The sequence below is a fragment of the Cupressus sempervirens genome, chromosome 9, assembly GCF_028749045.1.
Source record: "Cupressus sempervirens isolate cs-2001-9-10 chromosome 9, ASM2874904v1, whole genome shotgun sequence".
In the NCBI taxonomy this organism is placed as follows: Eukaryota; Viridiplantae; Streptophyta; class Pinopsida; order Cupressales; family Cupressaceae; genus Cupressus; species Cupressus sempervirens.
The window spans coordinates 772,483,495-772,488,427 of NC_143126.1; the positions used below are offsets into that span (position 1 = coordinate 772,483,495).

At 31.5% G+C, this 4,933-nt stretch overlaps 1 pseudogene; it reads left to right on the plus strand.

The window, feature by feature from the left end:
- Positions 1-635: 635 nt before the first annotated feature.
- LOC149540989 (uncharacterized protein At4g15970-like) lies at positions 636-3,204 on the plus strand (annotated as a pseudogene).
- The last annotated feature ends 1,729 nt before the right edge of the window (positions 3,205-4,933 follow it).

Here is a 4,933-nt window from a genome sequence, read left to right on the forward strand (position 1 = left end):
TATTAGTTTATAAAACATCATCTCAAACTAAACACACTTCAAGCCTTTGATTTTGATGGTGATCTGTATTAATCATATGAAAAGGCTCTACAAGCTAGGATTTTCCACAGCATGATATATATCTCCATCAGGCATCGATCGAAACTGAAAACAAGGTTGACATGAGAAAATCAAACATCCGGAAAGAATTTGTGCCTTCCAATGAGGCAAAAGAGAATGCCACCAATTATTGAATTTAGTTACACCCCATAAATTGTGCATCCACCCATGATGGCCCATCTGTTAATGTCCACTTTGTGAACAAAAGAGGCTATTTATGCATTTGTTAGTTGCAGGTTGCTTTCTCTTGTCACGATTGTCACAATATATTGCCAATCCCACTAATGGATAATAAACAAACCTTTCTTTCTTTTCAATTCAATATAATACATTTGATTAAAAGCTTTGAATACATCATTCACAAAGCCAAATATAAAAGTTGCACGTCGTACGCCCTAGAATATGAATTAGTTCAAAAAAACCTTAATATGGTTGACAAAGGCATTTTCATTGTATATAATCTCCAAGACATAAGAATGTAGCTCTCAAGATTGAATCAGATATACTAAGGCCGATTAAGCTCTTCCAATTTGAGGATGAAAGGAGAAATCATATTTGATAAGCCAATCAGAGATATATTTCTGATTATTTCTCTAACAATGGTTTTATTGGTATGTTTCTATGTAACTAAGGGAACTTATTGGCCTCTATCTACAGAAACTGAAGCCACACCTCCATATGTAAGTGTAATTCAGATTAACATATCTCTTGTAATAATCTATGGTTTGAATCATGCTATTTTCTAACTGAGTATTATTTTGGGTTTGTTTTCAAATAGAAGTTTCAAGTGATGCAGATGAGTTGGAGATTGCCTTGGCGAAGGCTTCAATGCCAAACAAGACTTTGATCCTCACACCAGTGAATGGGGCATGGATTGACCCAAACAGTTTGATAGATCTTTTTCTTGAGAGTTTTAGGATTGGGGAAGGAACACATGACTTACTTAACCACCTCATCATTGTGGCCATGGATGCAAAAGCTTTCAACAGCTAAATAGAAATTCATCCTCATTGCTATGAGCTCAGGACTGAAGGAGTTGATTTTACTAAGGAGAAGTCCTTTGGGATAAATCAAGATGACGCAGACTAAAATTCTCTTCTTGAAGACTGTGGTTGAGCGAGGTTATAATTTCGTGTTTACTATAAGTTTCCTCACATACCCAACGTTGTAGATGTTTACTGTAAAGATCATCAAATTGTTTGGCATTGTTATTCTGATAATTATAGTTTCATTAGATTGACTCTAAAATATTTGGCTCCATATCTAAAGAAAGTTTACTAGCCTCTGTGGTTGTTTTAATATGTTTGATGTTTACGTAGAGGTGATCTTGTTAATTATGATTGGTTTGCGCATATTTATTTTAATTAATTTTTTCTATCTTAAATTTTATTCTTCTTTTTCTATATTCTAAATCTGTTCAATTATAAAAAATCATTCAAAATTCAAACAGCTATCTTTGATGTTGTGAAACAAACAAATTTATAAAAGGCATAAAACATTCAAACTTTTAATAATAATAAATTTGATACAAATCAAAAAAATTAAATTCTATTCTATCATAAATGAATTAGTAATAAAAAAATAAACTAATTAACATAGAATGTGAAATAGAGTTCCACAGCCAATAGTGGCATGTTGTGATGGTTAAGTTGTTGCGTTGTTATCCTTGCCATCCAGGTTCAAATCTCATGGGGATGAGGTCCCCCGTTTGTGGCCTCACTGGTTTATAGCTCCAGGTCAAAGCGTTGGTGGTACCGGTGGGCGTGTCGCGCCAGCGCTACCGGTCACGTTAAAAAGTTTACCAGGCGCATTTAAAAAAAGAAAAAGAAAAAAAAAGAAATAGAGTTCCACATAGTCAGCCTCCCTTATCTTGATAAAAAAAGGTAGAGTTCCATATAAATTATTATTCTAATAGATTAAAATTAAGTGATAATTTTTTTCACCAAAATCTAATTAAGTAGTATCCAATACAATTAATCTTTAAATGATAAAAAAGAAAAACAGAGATCCATGTATTAATTTTATCCTTTTAATTAAAAGTGGGTGAACCACTAGAATATATATAAGATAATCTGATTCAAGGTTTGGGCTCAACTAAGAAAGAATCAGGAAGAAAATCTAGTATCCTTGCAAGATTGGCATAAAGAGAGGGACAAAAGAGAAAATATCTCGGGACAAAATTGCTGGCTGGGGATGCACAAACAATAATTTGTGAAAAATGCTACAAGAGAGGAACTGAAACATATGACCAACACTTTTGGGCTGATTTATACTAGTTCAGAGAATATTAATTTCTCCAATTCAGAAATCAAGTTAGAGATATGATCTTTTGAAAAAGACTCAATTAAATTATTGTCACATCCATGATTTGATAAGCCAATTAAATTAATTATTACTCTAATAGATTAGAAATAAATAATAATTTTTTTCACCAAATCTAATCGGGTAGTATCCAACATAATTTGTCTTTCTACTTTTTTCCACCTCTAATATATTCTTTTTCAAATGGAAAGATTTTTTTTCTCGTCTCATAATTTAACACTCTTATAGTTCATCTATCATGGAATATTTTACTAATTGTTTTCCAAATATCATTTACAAGATGTAGATATAATGTGGTTACGAAATCCATTTGAGAGATTCTCAAGCAGAGAAGATTTTCAAGTATCTTGTGATTTATATAAACACAATCCACATTGTATCTCAAACGATCCAAATACAGGATTTTCATTTGTTAAGGCGAATGAAAAAATTGCTAAACTCTATGAACTTTGGCATGCATATACTACTATAAATCCTAACAGGCATGATCAAGATGTCTTTAATATGATGAAATATTCTTCAAATTTTACTCAAATTGGCATAGAAATTTTATTCCTTGATACAATTTACTATATTGGATTTTGTGAATCGAAGGCAAAATTAGAAGAAGTTTGTACTATGTACACCAATTGTTGTGTAGGTTTAAAGAAGAAGATGACTTATTTGAGAGACACTCTTGATGATTGGATTTTATTCAAATCATTCAATCTCAATAACACTTTTGAATTAAGAGGAAGAAGAGAGGTGGGTTGGAGAAGTAGAATAGAATGTGGCCCTTTGTAAGAATGTGAGAAACATTATTAATGTTTCATTATTGAATATAAGAAGATGCTAGTATATAACTAACTTTTAAAGGTGTTATTAATTGGTTGATGGAAATAAAAATTTGGAGTTTAATGGAAAAATATTTTAAATATATTTCTTTAAGATCATTATATGTTTATATTCACATTTTTTAAAGTTATATGATGAGAATATTATGTTATGATTTTATACGAAGAAGGAGATGTAAAAAAATATTTTTAAAATTATTTAATATTGTTATGAGATATATTGACTTGAAAGAATTGGGTAAATAAAATATCATTAGAAAAATAAAATTACCAAATAACTATATAGATGTTTTTATGTATAAATTTCAATAGATGAAATATTCAATTTTCTTAATTAACGTAATTCTTTTATTTTGTAAAAACAATCCAATTTCAAACACTCAGGGGATTCAAGAGGAAGGGGTTAGATTTTTTAAAGATTTAGTAGCTCCTCATGTTCTGTCTACTTTCCATGAAGCACAATCACAAGATCTTCTCAATGATATACCCTCTCTAGTTTCAAAATATAATAATGCAGTATTAGTTGCTCCTTTCACATTGTGTGAGCTTAGAAACATAGTTTTCTCCTTGCCTCTAGATAAGGCCCCTAGACCAGATGGATAATCAACATTATTTTTCCAAGCATGTTGGGACTTCTTAGGTTGGGAATTACTTGGGGTTATTGAAGAATCCAAGAAAAGTAAAGCTATGCTAAAATACTTTAACACGACAAAGATAGTTATTATCCCCACAAAACTTGCTTAGATTTCAAACCAACTTCATTATGCAACACTGTCTACAAAATTTTTACTAAGGCCATATATTTGAGAATGCAATATCTAAAACCTAAACTAGTCTCACATGAGCAAGGTTTTTTTTCCCATAGACAAGAAACCATGGAGGGTGCATTAGTTTCCCATGAGGCCCTACACTCAATTAATTCTCCCAACTCTTCAAATTTCATCATTAAACTTGATATGATGAAGGGCTATAATTGAGTATGTTGGGAGTTCCTTTTCAAAGTTCTCCAAAGATGCAATTTTAAAAAAAATTGGTGTAAATGGATTAGAGCTTGTATTTTGGGAGCATGGTTCTCAATTATTATAAATGGAGTCCTTGTGGGATTCTTCTCTTCGACACAAGGAATTAGGCAAGGAGATCCTCTATCCCCAGTACTATTTATTCTAATGGCAAAAGCATTCAATAGATTTATTCAACAAAAACATGCTCTTGGCCACTAGCAAGGTACAAAAATTAGGAATTCACACATCTTGGTTACTCATTCATTATTTGTTGATAACACCTTGCTGTTTGGGGAATCCAATGTGAAGGAATCCAAGAAGATCAAACATGTTCTAGACTCATATATTGTTGTTTTAGGTCAAAAAATTAATGAGAATAAATCAAAGATATATCTTTTTAATACAAATCAAACTATTTCTACAAGGATTGTCAATATTTTGTGATTCTCATAAGATCATCTCTCATCTATGTATCTAGGTATTCCTTTCTTCATGGGTGCTAATAGAGCAAGCTACTAGTCTCCTATAATTGATAGAATTAAATTTGGAGTTGTGGCTTGGAAAGCCAGATGGCTCTTACTGGTTGGCAAAAATTTTCCCATCAAATCAATGTTGTCCACCATCTCAAACTACTATCTTTCAATGTTAAAAGCTCCCCTATAGTGATTCAGATTATGC